Source organism: Plectropomus leopardus, chromosome 12 (assembly GCF_026936395.1).
Source record: "Plectropomus leopardus strain MGB_pleo_1.0 chromosome 12, ASM2693639v1, whole genome shotgun sequence".
Lineage (NCBI taxonomy): Eukaryota > Metazoa > Chordata > Actinopteri > Perciformes > Serranidae > Plectropomus > Plectropomus leopardus.
This window is the reverse complement of record NC_142187.1, coordinates 4,296,451-4,309,962: the sequence shown is the minus strand read 5'-3', so window position 1 is coordinate 4,309,962 and position 13,512 is coordinate 4,296,451. Positions and strand designations below refer to the sequence as shown.

General features: G+C 42.6%; 12 non-coding genes across 12 annotated transcripts; 4 read left to right on the top strand and 8 right to left on the bottom strand.

The window, feature by feature from the left end:
- Nucleotides 1–501: 501 nt before the first annotated feature.
- On the bottom strand, nucleotides 502–583 carry trnas-gcu (transfer RNA serine (anticodon GCU)). The gene has a single exon. It is a non-coding gene; the product is annotated as a tRNA-Ser (tRNA).
- Nucleotides 584–689: 106 nt separating this feature from the next.
- trnaa-agc (transfer RNA alanine (anticodon AGC)) lies at nucleotides 690–762 on the top strand. Its single transcript has one exon. It is a non-coding gene; the product is annotated as a tRNA-Ala (tRNA).
- Nucleotides 763–978: 216 nt separating this feature from the next.
- Nucleotides 979–1,060, bottom strand: trnas-gcu (transfer RNA serine (anticodon GCU)). The gene has a single exon. It is a non-coding gene; the product is annotated as a tRNA-Ser (tRNA).
- Nucleotides 1,061–1,166: 106 nt separating this feature from the next.
- On the top strand, nucleotides 1,167–1,239 carry trnaa-agc (transfer RNA alanine (anticodon AGC)). Its single transcript has one exon. It is a non-coding gene; the product is annotated as a tRNA-Ala (tRNA).
- Nucleotides 1,240–1,423: 184 nt separating this feature from the next.
- On the bottom strand, nucleotides 1,424–1,505 carry trnas-gcu (transfer RNA serine (anticodon GCU)). The gene has a single exon. It is a non-coding gene; the product is annotated as a tRNA-Ser (tRNA).
- Nucleotides 1,506–1,611: 106 nt separating this feature from the next.
- trnaa-agc (transfer RNA alanine (anticodon AGC)) lies at nucleotides 1,612–1,684 on the top strand. The gene has a single exon. It is a non-coding gene; the product is annotated as a tRNA-Ala (tRNA).
- Nucleotides 1,685–2,277: 593 nt separating this feature from the next.
- Nucleotides 2,278–2,359, bottom strand: trnas-gcu (transfer RNA serine (anticodon GCU)). Its single transcript has one exon. It is a non-coding gene; the product is annotated as a tRNA-Ser (tRNA).
- A 395-nt stretch (nucleotides 2,360–2,754) lies between these two features.
- Nucleotides 2,755–2,836, bottom strand: trnas-gcu (transfer RNA serine (anticodon GCU)). Its single transcript has one exon. It is a non-coding gene; the product is annotated as a tRNA-Ser (tRNA).
- A 106-nt stretch (nucleotides 2,837–2,942) lies between these two features.
- trnaa-agc (transfer RNA alanine (anticodon AGC)) lies at nucleotides 2,943–3,015 on the top strand. The gene has a single exon. It is a non-coding gene; the product is annotated as a tRNA-Ala (tRNA).
- Nucleotides 3,016–3,617: 602 nt separating this feature from the next.
- Nucleotides 3,618–3,699, bottom strand: trnas-gcu (transfer RNA serine (anticodon GCU)). The gene has a single exon. It is a non-coding gene; the product is annotated as a tRNA-Ser (tRNA).
- A 363-nt stretch (nucleotides 3,700–4,062) lies between these two features.
- On the bottom strand, nucleotides 4,063–4,144 carry trnas-gcu (transfer RNA serine (anticodon GCU)). Its single transcript has one exon. It is a non-coding gene; the product is annotated as a tRNA-Ser (tRNA).
- Nucleotides 4,145–4,925: 781 nt separating this feature from the next.
- On the bottom strand, nucleotides 4,926–5,007 carry trnas-gcu (transfer RNA serine (anticodon GCU)). Its single transcript has one exon. It is a non-coding gene; the product is annotated as a tRNA-Ser (tRNA).
- Between the last annotated feature and the right edge of the window lie 8,505 nt (nucleotides 5,008–13,512).

The window sequence follows — 13,512 nt, the reverse complement described above, 5'->3', positions numbered from 1 at the left end:
ACTGGCATAACTGATGTCCTTGGTTTGGTGGCATAGTGACGATGCTCTCTACTTGAAAGGACGTCAAATGTATATCTCTGAGAGGGTAAGACAGTACAATCTCCGCCAATCACTGTCCGAAAGAATCCCGTGAAAACGGCTTAGCCTTGGCTAGTTTGCTTTCCTGCCAAGACCACAAAGTTTAGCATCAGACAGCCACAAAGACTGCCAGCTAACATTCAAGCACAGGAGCCAAACAGCCAATTAGTGGTGACCCACCACCCCTGTAAAGACAACAAGGAGCGACCAGTTTCCTTTGCCCTGCGCCATTGGAATACAGCACCACAAATCATGCAAGCCACGAACAGGATCGCTGGCTAACGAGCAGCGCAACAAGGCAAGTCTTCTTGTGTCAATGAGAAAGTGAGCAATTTTGTGGGAGAATTTGACTGCTCTAAAGCGTGTATTTATTACTGGAGTTAGTTATACTGTCAACACAGCATCTGTCAGCAAACTGGGAAGCGACGAGGATGGGATTCGAACCCACGCGTGCAGAGCACAATGGATTAGCAGTCCATCGCCTTAACCACTCGGCCACCTCGTCTCTGTACCATAGCTGCTAAGGTGACCACGTGACGTGGTATGAAAAAAAGCAATCAAAAGTTACCCTTCCTTGAGTGTCCTTGGAATGCAATATGCCAGTGTTTACTGGGGAATTAGCTCAAGTGGTAGAGTGCTCGCTTAGCATGCGAGAGGTAACGGGATCGATGCCCGTATTCTCCACAGCTCTTTACTTTCAGTGGAGGACGTGACGAGTGAAAAGCAGCGAGATAAAAGACGCTAGTCGGATGGGCAGAGTGATGTACTTTGGATCAACTCCAAAGTACATCACTTGTACTTTGGAGTTAATCCAAAGTACATCACTTGTACTTTTGTACTTGTATTTATTACTGAAGTTAGTTATACTGTCAACACAGCATCTGTCAGCAAACTGGGAAGCGACGAGGATGGGATTCGAACCCACGCGTGCAGAGCACAATGGATTAGCAGTCCATCGCCTTAACCACTCGGCCACCTCGTCTCCATACCATAGCTGCTAAGGTGACCACGTGACGTGGTATGATAAAAAGCAATCAAAAGTTACCCTTCCTTGAGTGTCCTTGGAATGCAATATGCCAGTGTTTACTGGGGAATTAGCTCAAGTGGTAGAGCGCTCGCTTAGCATGCGAGAGGTAACGGGATCGATGCCCGTATTCTCCACAGCTCTTTACTTTCAGTGGAGGACGTGACGAGTGAAAAGCAGCGAGATAAAAGACGCTAGTCGGATGGGCAGAGTGATGTACTTTGGATCAACTCCAAAGTACATCACTTGTACTTTTGTACGTGTATTTATTACTGGAGTTAGTTATACTGTCAACACAGCATCTGTCAGCAAACTGGGAAGCGACGAGGATGGGATTCGAACCCACGCGTGCAGAGCACAATGGATTAGCAGTCCATCGCCTTAACCACTCGGCCACCTCGTCTCCATACCATAGCTGCTAAGGTGACCACGTGACGTGGTATGATAAAAAGCAATCAAAAGTTACCCTTCCTTGAGTGTCCTTGGAATGCAATATGCCAGTGTTTACTGGGGAATTAGCTCAAGTGGTAGAGCGCTCGCTTAGCATGCGAGAGGTAACGGGATCGATGCCCGTATTCTCCACAGCTCTTTACTTTCAGTGGAGGACGTGACGAGTGAAAAGCAGCGAGATAAAAGACGCTAGTCGGATGGGCAGAGTGATGTACTTTGGATCAACTCGTATCACTGGCATAACTGATGTCCTTGGTTTGGTGGCATAGTGACGTTGCTCTCTACTTGAAAGGACGTCAAATGTATATCTCTGAGAGGGTAAGACAGTACAATCTCCGCCAATCACTGTCCGAAAGAATCCCGTGAAAACGGCTTAGCCTTGGCTAGTTTGCTTTCCTGCCAAGACCACAAAGTTTAGCATCAGACAGCCACAAAGACTGCCAGCTAACATTCAAGCACAGGAGCCAAACAGCCAATTAGTGGTGACCCACCACCCCTGTAAAGACAACAAGGAGCGACCAGTTTCCTTTGCCCTGCGCCATTGGAATACAGCACCACAAATCATGAACAGGATCGCTGGCTAACGAGCAGCGCAACAAGGCAAGTCTTCTTGTGTCAATGAGAAAGTGAGCAATTTTGTGGGAGAATTTGACTGCTCTAAAGCGTGTATTTATTACTGGAGTTAGTTATACTGTCAACACAGCATCTGTCAGCAAACTGGGAAGCGACGAGGATGGGATTCGAACCCACGCGTGCAGAGCACAATGGATTAGCAGTCCATCGCCTTAACCACTCGGCCACCTCGTCTCTGTACCATAGCTGCTAAGGTGACCACGTGACGTGGTATGAAAAAAAGCAATCAAAAGTTACCCTTCCTTGAGTGTCCTTGGAATGCAATATGCCAGTGTTTACTGGGGAATTAGCTCAAGTGGTAGAGCGCTAAACAGCATGCGAGAGGTAACGGGATCGATGCCCGTATTCTCCACAGCTCTTTACTTTCAGTGGAGGACGGACGAGTGAAAAGCAGCGAGATAAAAGACGCTAGTCGGATGGGCAGAGTGATGTACTTTGGATCAACTCAGTACATCACTTGTACTGAGTTAATGAGAAAGTACAATTAGGAGAATTTGACTGCTCTAGCATGTATTTATTACTGAAGTTAGTTATACTGTCAACACAGCATCTGTCAGCAAACTGGGAAGCGACGAGGATGGGATTCGAACCCACGCGTGCAGAGCACAATGGATTAGCAGTCCATCGCCTTAACCACTCGGCCACCTCGTCTCCATACCATAGCTGCTAAGGTGACCACGTGACGTGGTATGATAAAAAGCAATCAAAAGTTACCCTTCCTTGAGTGTCCTTGGAATGCAATATGCCAGTGTTTACTGGGGAATTAGCTCAAGTGGTAGAGCGCTCGCTTAGCATGCGAGAGGTAACGGGATCGATGCCCGTATTCTCCACAGCTCTTTACTTTCAGTGGAGGACGGACGAGTGAAAAGCAGCGAGATAAAAAGACGCTAGTCGGATGGGCAGAGTGATGTACTTTGGATCAACTCGTATCACTGGCATAACTGATGTCCTTGGTTTGGTGGCATAGTGACGTTGCTCTCTACTTGAAAGGACGTCAAATGTATATCTCTGAGAGGGTAAGACAGTACAATCTCCACCAATCACTGTCCGAAAGAATCCCGTGAAAACGGCTTAGCCTTGGCTAGTTTGCTTTCCTGCCAAGACCACAAAGTTTAGCATCAGACAGCCACAAAGACTGCCAGCTAACATTCAAGCACAGGAGCCAAACAGCCAATTAGTGGTGACCCACCACCCCTGTAAAGACAACAAGGAGCGACCAGTTTCCTTTGCCCTGCGCCATTGGAATACAGCACCACAAATCATGCAAGCCATGAACAGGATCGCTGGCTAACGAGCAGCGCAACAAGGCAAGTCTTCTTGTGTCAATGAGAAAGTGAGCAATTTTGTGGGAGAATTTGACTGCTCTAAAGCATGTATTTATTACTGGAGTTAGTTATACTGTCAACACAGCATCTGTCAGCAAACTGGGAAGCGACGAGGATGGGATTCGAACCCACGCGTGCAGAGCACAATGGATTAGCAGTCCATCGCCTTAACCACTCGGCCACCTCGTCTCCGTACCATAGCTGCTAAGGTGACCACGTGACGTGGTATGATAAAAAGCAATCAAAAGTTACCCTTCCTTGAGTGTCCTTGGAATGCAATATGCCAGTGTTTACTGGGGAATTAGCTCAAGTGGTAGAGCGCTCGCTTAGCATGCGAGAGGTAATGGGATCGATGCCCGTATTCTCCACAGCTCTTTACTTTCAGTGGAGGACGTGACGAGTGAAAAGCAGCGAGATAAAAGACGCTAGTCGGATGGGCAGAGTGATGTACTTTGGATCAACTCCAAAGTACATCACTTGTACTTTTGTACGTGTATTTATTACTGAAGTTAGTTATACTGTCAACACAGCATCTGTCAGCAAACTGGGAAGCGACGAGGATGGGATTCGAACCCACGCGTGCAGAGCACAATGGATTAGCAGTCCATCGCCTTAACCACTCGGCCACCTTGTCTCCATACCATAGCTGCTAAGGTGACCACGTGACGTGGTATGATAAAAAGCAATCAAAAGTTACCCTTCCTTGAGTGTCCTTGGAATGCAATATGCCAGTGTTTACTGGGGAATTAGCTCAAGTGGTAGAGCGCTCGCTTAGCATGCGAGAGGTAATGGGATTGATGCCCGTATTCTCCACAGCTCTTTACTTTCAGTGGAGGACGTGACGAGTGAAAAGCAGCGAGATAAAAGACGCTAGTCGGATGGGCAGAGTGATGTACTTTGGATCAACTCGTATCACTGGCATAACTGATGTCCTTGGTTTGGTGGCATAGTGACGTTGCTCTCTACTTGAAAGGACGTCAAATGTATATCTCTGAGAGGGTAAGACAGTACAATCTCCGCCAATCACTGTCCGAAAGAATCCCGTGAAAACGGCTTAGCCTTGGCTAGTTTGCTTTCCTGCCAAGACCACAAAGTTTAGCATCAGACAGCCACAAAGACTGCCAGCTAACATTCAAGCACAGGAGCCAAACAGCCAATTAGTGGTGACCCACCACCCCTGTAAAGACAACAAGGAGCGACCAGTTTCCTTTGCCCTGCGCCATTGGAATACAGCACCACAAATCATGCAAGCCATGAACAGGATCGCTGGCTAACGAGCAGCGCAACAAGGCAAGTCTTCTTGTGTCAATGAGAAAGTGAGCAATTTTGTGGGAGAATTTGACTGCTCTAAAGTGTGTATTTATTACTGGAGTTAGTTATACTGTCAACACAGCATCTGTCAGCAAACTGGGAAGTGACGAGGATGGGATTCGAACCCACGCGTGCAGAGCACAATGGATTAGCAGTCCATCGCCTTAACCACTCGGCCACCTTGTCTCCATACCATAGCTGCTAAGGTGACCACGTGACGTGGTATGATAAAAAGCAATCAAAAGTTACCCTTCCTTGAGTGTCCTTGGAATGCAATCTGCCAGTGTTTACTGGGGAATTAGCTCAAGTGGTAGAGCGCTCGCTTAGCATGCGAGAGGTAACAGGATCGATGCCCGTATTCTCCACAGCTCTTTACTTTCAGTGGAGGACGTGACGAGTGAAAAGCAGCGAGATAAAAGACGCTAGTCGGATGGGCAGAGTGATGTACTTTGGATCAACTCGTATCACTGGCATAACATCCATAAAACATGATAATGATCTGCATTTAGGTTTCCACATTTTTACCAGCAGGTTGGTGAGTTATTGTCATAGTGAGATTTCTGGGATTGCGTAATGAAGAACCTTATCAGACATTTCCAACTGAACTCCCTCCAGGTTTGTTAACTGGTACATTTCCATTGATACTTCCATATGGTTGTCTGTTCTTCATCAGATATGAGTACTCCTCCTTCCTTTTCCCATTTTGATTTAACGTACATCGTGTACATTTAAGGTTCAACAGCCGTTTTTACAAACATGAGATCATTCCAGCCTTGATTGCTCAAAAGAGAGTACTTATACTGGAGTTAGTTATACTGTCAGCATGGCATCTGTGAGAAAACTGGGAAATGTAGAGGATGGGTTTCAAATCCATGTGTGCAGAGCACAATGAATCAGCAATCCATCGCCCTAACCACTCGGCCACCTTGTCTCCATTTGCTGTTACCTATGGTGACCATGTGATGTGGTACAGTAAAAAGAAAAGGGGATGGCGCGACAACTTCATAATCACAATGTTGGTGGTTCAATACCCGGCTCCTATAGTCGATAATGTTTTGAATTAAGTAACTGAGTCACAAATGCTCCTCATGAGTGTGCTATAAATGTGTGCGTGTGTGTGTGTGTGTGAATGTCTAAACTGTGTGGCAGGTGATGTGGCACCTTGTACAGTAGGCTCAGCTACAATTGTAAAAAAGTGTGCAAATAGGTGAATGTGACTCTGAACTGTAGAGCACTATTAATGGGCACAAAACTATGAACGCACTTTCTGAATGCAAGTCAATTTACCGTTACTCTCCTCTTATACCAATGAAACTGTTATATTTTAACATGAATCAGTCTTTTTAACCCTTAGAAACCTGGATTGACATTACTTGTTGTTGTGCTGCTTTCATGGACCTTTCTCAAGTATTTAAACCTTTAGAACCCTGAACAAATAGGTTTTATTTCTTTTAAACACATGGGGAAAAGGGCAATGAGCATCTTTGCAAATGCAAAAATTACGAAAATTACAAGAAATTAGTAAATTGGGAAAATGTCAAGAGAACTTAATTTTTATAATAATTAAATATTTTGTAATTATTTTTTACAAAATGATTACAGTTTTTCTGCATTTTCTTTTTCAGGAAATTTTTTTAAAAAATTTACTTTCCACTTTTTGTGTGTTTTTTTTTTCTTACTTACTCATTGCTTTTTAATATCTGGGTAATTTTTCAAAAAATGTTAAATGCCTTCTCCCCATGTTGCTGAAAGAAATCTAGCATTTTTTCCAGGTCCTAAAGGGTCAACTCATTTTCAGCTCTTCACAAAACATATTTACTTTTTTTTGTATAAATAACATACTGACACGTAAAATATGACTCTCGGATTATCAATTTTGGTAGACCATTTAAATCTTTCAAAAATGTTATAAAGCTTGTGCTATTTGTTGTTTACTGGCAACAAAACATACTCCAATACGCAAATTTTCAGGTCTAAAAAAAACTGTTTATTAAATAACATCATTTACAAATGAATTAATGAGATATAAGAAATCTATAACATCAGTGGTGTATGCGAAAGCTTGAGGGAAACACACTCTGAGACTCTTTTGCCCTCTGGTCTCTGTGCAGTTTGGCTATGTGTCATGAATAGTGTAAAGGAAAAATACATGTTATCAGTTTTGCACAACAGACAAAGTTTATCAATGTAACTATATTGTATAATATAGTGTAAGCTCACTCTACAATTTTAATTATTTATAGCAGTCCATCTGTAATAACCTGTTGCAGTGCATACAAAGTGATATGACCCTGCTTGTGAGTTCTTGCTTAAATGTAACATGTAATAAATGATAACTATAATACATACGAGTTATGTCACGTGTTCCTAATAGGTGAGCTCACCTTTCAGCTGCCTGTTGTGACCAGGTGCAGAGTCACGACATGACCTGGAAGCTCTCCATGGTCCTGGCAAGGTCTTCTTACATTTCAGAGTGTATTTGGTGGGAGCCTCGTCTTTGCGTGAAGACTGGAATACAGATGCACAATCTCAGCGTCCTTTGCTACTGACAGCTCAGTTATTATGCAGTTGAGGTTGACAAGGTACGTTGCCAAGTTTTCAACCGCCTCCCATCCAGCAACACCCCTGAAATCAAATCCTGAAAGATGAAACACAATGACAAGTCATTAGTGACATGACCTGGTCTGATGTGCTGAGTCCACCAGAGGAGTTGTCCTCAGGAATTGCACTTGCGATGGACTGTGAGACAATAAGTGCATCAAACAGGCTTTCTCTTTGATGCAGTCAGTGTCTTATAGTCCTGCAGTCCAGCCACATGTTGAATTCCTGAGGACAACTCCTCTAGAGGACTAAAAGGCAATTAGGTCATTTTTAAAAACAAACTTAAGAATGACTTTTGACATGATCGTTTTCTTGTTCAAGCATTGCAGGTAAGTATAACACTGCAACTTAAGACTTGGCTGTAATTATTGTGCACATAACCTAACTTACCTACTGAACTCTAACTGGATGCTGACTGTGATCAATTTAAATTCAAACTGAAACAGTTTTTAAGGAAGAATCAATCATGTATTTATGAATGAGCTGGAGATTTGTGTTTACGATGTTTATTGTTTTGTATTATGGTTTGTGTTTTAAATTGTGTCAAATCATGTTTGTATAGTATTTTATTTAGTTGTTAAATCATGTATTTATTTTTAAAGGCCCATCCAGGGATGGGCATTGCAGATATGCTTAGGCTATAAATGTTGTAGCATGTTACATTGGTATTAAAGGAATAAAGAACGTGATTTCCGGAGGAGAAATTGTTTATTTTATACACATGCAATATAAAAAGACAAATTAAGAAATTATCAGTGAAACACCTCATTCATAGAATGGGCAAATTAATTACTTATCCTGCAGAATCAATGACAGATGTCATACAAGGGTCAGATTACCTGGGAAGATGTGTGAGATGATGTGCTTGGCACCACATCTTCACTATGGAGAAGGGGACTTTGAGGTGGTGAAATGTCCAACTCTGAGTCAGACCGCTGGGCTTAAGGTGACCTTTTACTTGAAATCTAAGTCAAGGGTGGAATGTCACTGAGAATCTCGGCTGCATCACTCAGAGTGATATCAATTGACTCCTCCTTCTGAACTTCTACCTGCAGGTCTGGCAGAACGGTGCCAAGCTCATCATGCTGTTGTGGACCAAGCAGATCTCCTCTGTCAGACTGTGCCAGCAAATACTCAACAGCAGTGCACTCACCTGCCATAAAGAATTATGAAAGAAAAATATTTTGAATTCAAAAGAATAGACAAGTTTGCACTGGAATGGATGAGAAAGACTGCAAGGAGAATGGTGTTCTCTCTCGTGTCTCACCAGTGGATCTTCCAGGGGGGATGAACTCAGGCAAGAGTGCACATCCAAGTACTCTTTTGCTGATGACATTGAGGTTGGACATCAGATGGGCATCATACATTTTTGTGTGCGATGGACCACTCAGGTCCACAGCCGCATTGGCTCTGTTAATGTTCCATCTGGATCCACCCTCAAGCATGTACAGCTGAGTGTGCATGCCGTTACACCTCCATCCTTGAAAAAACATGATGTTTTGAGATTTTTAAAATATTAGTTAAAATTTTTAAGCAAAGATACACATTTCCCTATGTGCGCAATCTTCTCTCAGAAACTATTTCTACTTACCTAGGATAAAGGAACACTGACGATGGAAGCTCTCCAGAGATGACGACCCCCTGCAACATCTGTAGACATCCAGGACCTTGTCACCCTTTTGTAATCCTGCACCGAGTGTATAGCTCAACATCAGGAGGGTCTTGAATACAGGCCAGATGTTTTTGTGGCACATCCCATACATGTTCCATGCTGTCAGGGTTGATCAGCCTTAATCCTGTAGTGTCTGTGAGCTCCCACATTGACTGCAGCAGTCCCTGAATCAGGCCTTGCATCTCCTAAACCCCGCGCGTTCTCCTCCGGCAATGTTTGGCTAGTTTCGGATGGAGCTGATGCTGGCCAGAACTTGTGCGTCTGTGGGAGCTTGACCTGCATGCCTCCTCCTCAACTCTGACCTCTTGGCTTCCTTAAGACGACCAATGTCTTCCTTGTCCCACTCAAAAATGCAACAGGACAATTTTGAGCAGAAGGTGCCATACAGTGGATGGTGTTCAGTGGTGAGACCACAGGTGAAGCACCGCATTGAGTGGAAAATGTCCAGCCTCACTTTAATCTTCCATGGTCGAAACCACACAAGAACTGGGGATTCACCTGTACAAATGAACAACAAGGCCTGAATGTATATCACATTGTTATAATTAAATTTTCACCATGACTGAGTTCATAAAGGTAGCCATTTGAACTGGCAGACATTTTATTTTTAACGATGAGCTTTAAACTTATGCCTGTTTTTTTTCACAAATCATCTTTTTCTTTTACAAGAATTGTTTTGCATACCAGAGGTCACGGCATTGATGCCCATATTCTCCACAGCTCTTTACTTTGTGTAAAACAGTGAGACAAAATAGTGCACCCTGGCCCCTCTGTCCCACAACTCCAACCCTGGGACACGTTTCAGATTTTTCTCCAAACACAAAAAATCCATCATCATCATATTGAAAGGTTCTATTACTCACAAAAAGATTTGACACATGGTTGATCCACAAAAACAGAAGTTTGATTTACAGTGTTTCAAAAGCAGTGTTTCAAAAGCAGTGTTTGACGTCTGTTGTTGACACTCTTACAGGGCATCTGCTTGAGACATAATACAGTGTGAATGAGTCATTGCAGCAAACCGAACACATCAACACACCCACTCTGTTCCCATTCACCTGCTGGTCTAACTGACTGCACACATGCACTCAGCTTTTTTTTCAAATGCTTAGTTTCTAACACTTAATTATGTGTGATGGGCAGCCCTGTAATGAGCCCTCTGGCAGAGGTGTGGTTACAGTGGGGTATTGTGATTGGTCAGACGGTGAGATTAAAGCAGCTCATAAAACTTTATTAGCACCCCACACTGTGACCATGTACAGACTGTGGGATGCACACGGGTGGGCAGTTCAGAGCACCACACACACGTTCATATAAACTCTGTTGGTGTTGAGAAACAGGAGGCCAGACAGACATTATGAAACATATTTAAATGTGTGTCTGGCAGAGAAAACATAACTAAGAAGAGTATATATTCATTCAACCTGACCATATGACTTTAAGTTTAGTCCTAGAAGTCCCTTGGGGGGTTCGCCTTAAATTTTGTTTTGTGTAATGCTATGTATCAACAGGTGTCCTTGCTGTCACTATGTCACTATGTTTGCACATTTACGTGAATCCAATATATCCTTTGCAAAGACAGTACACAACATTAATGATAGGCTAACTGTTACCCATGAATCCTTGTGCAATCATGTGAGCTGGCTAATGCTAAATCAAAGTGCGGCACCTATCATGAACGGCAGGTAAACTAATTAGCTAACATTTATGTACTATTGAAACATATTGGCCAGTTAGTTGTACTGTTATTCAAAGAATACAGATATTCTTGTGAGCCAAATTGGCTTGTTTTGTAACTTTTTCAAGCAAGAGGCTCTGACATGCTGTCCATCTCAGAAACCATCGTCAAAAGACAGAGGGTGAGGCTAATGCACCTAGTTATGTTAAAACTGCTACAGAAAAGTGCAAATTAAAGAGGATCTTAAATCACAAATTGTTGTTGACATTTTTCTGTGGGCCAACACAGAAGTTGCTTTTCCCTGGTTTCCTCATCTATGGAATTTTTCCATTGGATTTTGGATTATTGCGGAAAATAAGCTCTGTGGTAAACAAACATTAAAGACATTTATACATTCTGTTCAACAAGATAATCCCAAAAAGTTAATGCTGCTTTCTGGATTTTTAAAACCTCAATGCAATCAATAGAGTTGAAAAGCTAATGTTACGCAATAAACAAACTACGCCATGGTTGACCTCACTGCCACATTAAGGCTGTAAAGTGTTCAATGCAACTTGGTGGGATGACGTTCTGTAGTCTCGTTTAGCCACTTGTTAGCAACTGCCAAGACAAATAAGACTACTAAGACAAATAAAAGCTCCAAAGTGGCTGATTTCTTTTATGTTTCAGAACAAAACATGAAAGTCCCTTCAGCTTGTGTTAACAGACCTTATTTAAGGCTTCTAACCAAAAACCCATAAAAAAGGAAACCAAAGGTGTTGAAATGCTCACGAATTACAAGGTTTTAGGACTTTTGGCACCTGTGGCGTAGGTGGTAGAGCGGCTTGTCATCTAATTGGAAGGTTGGTGGTTTGATCCCATGCTCTCCCAGTCAACATGTTGAAGTATTTTCAAACTGCTCGCGGCTGTTTGATCGGTATGTGTCCGAATGGTTAAAAAACTGAGTAGCAGGTGGCACCATGTATGATAGCCTCTGCCACCAGCCGATGAATCTATGTATGAATGTGACTTGCAGAGTAAGAGCGCTTTGAGTGGTCAAATGACTAGAAAAGCACTAGTAAAGTGCAGGTCCATGTGCTAAGTACTGAGGTTCTCTATTCTGAGAATAATCTTAAGGGCAACTTAATTTGATACAATAAATAGGAGAAGGTCCCTGCTCCGTCTCTCTGTAAGCTAAGGGATCCTTGGCCTGAAAAACATTGAAGACCCTTGCTTGAATACATAAAATATGTCAGTTCATTTAAGAAGTCTGTTTCTCTCTCTAACTAAGGGAGCTGACAGGATGTTGTAGAGCCACATTGACTTTATGCCGTTTTACTCCTGCTTTCTTTAGTTGACACTGGTAATGACTCCCTGATGAGACAGTGGGTTGCTGACCAGTGTCTGCTCGCATTACCTCATCCGCCTGGTATCTTCCCGTCACTCTCCTCACTTGTTCCTACTCATTATTTCAGCTTTATAGCTGAAGACAATTTCCCGGTTAAGTTTATTTTTCCACGTTGGAAAAAAGTGTTCCCTTTTTGTTTATTCAGTCTGTGGTCACATGGACCTACAGCACAGTCTCTAGAAAAAAATGTAGCATTGTTTGTTTCTGCAAACCACACATTCATTAAGGTCGCCAGACTATGACAAGACTTACACATAGAGACAGACGACCAATCAGTCTCACAGTCACATTCACAGCCAGTTAAGGGTTAGGTTCATTGGTGACCCTCTATAAATCACAGATACATGGAATGTGTGGGCTATAATGAAGCAGATATGTTGAAACAGTCAAACAGTGCTATGGATAATGTGTGATTAGAGTTTACAAAAATCACTTGGTCGTGATTAGGAAAAGATCGTGTTTTGGCTGAAAATAATGTTTTTTTTTAGCACAAACCTCACAGGAGAAGCCTTGATGTCTTGATTAAAAAACAGCCACTTTTGTTTAAAAAAAGCTTTTAAATTTCCTTCCCCTTCCACGTGTAATAACTTACAGAAGGACCTGAAATTGTCTGAGCTGATCACTCTGGGGGAATTTAAGTCACTTTTAAAAGGTTGAGAAAATAGCACTGTTGGTCAATTTGACTGCTACTCCAATGTTAACTGAAACTGATAATTGCACTTCAAATTTAATACAAATCAATCAAAGTGGAGGCTGTGCTTGTGATAGTTAGGTCTGTCTGTATTTAGTGTTATATTTTAAGCTGCCCTCTTGGCCAGGTTGGAAAAGAGACTTTAAATCTCAATGAGTCTTTCACCTGGTTAAATAAAGGATTCTTTATCAGTAATATTGCAGAGGTGCACAGTAGCTCTAGTGGAGCAGGTGTCCCATGTAGAATGATTATGTCCCTGCCACAGCGCAGATGTGATTGCAGTCTGTAGCCCTTTGCAGCCATGGATGTATTAAGGAAGTCTGGATACAGCTGTGGGGGCGGGGCCTCATTCATTCCTATGAGAGCTGCTGTTTGCAGCATGTCATCCACTCTCTGTTTTCCCCCTTTCACTGTAAGAGTAAAAAGCAGTTCCATCTAATAAAGGGGAAAAAACAGACAACATTTTTTTTTTAAAGTGCAGTTGCAATTTAGTTATATAGTAAACTGAACAGCATGCATACACATCACTGTCACAATTGTTTGGTAAATATATATCATGTACCTCCCTGGAGCTGCAAAGATTTTTCCTTGAGCCTATCTGACTGACAGGAGTAAAATGCATGAGCCTCCATCCACTATATTTTCTAGTTTCTGGCTATTTC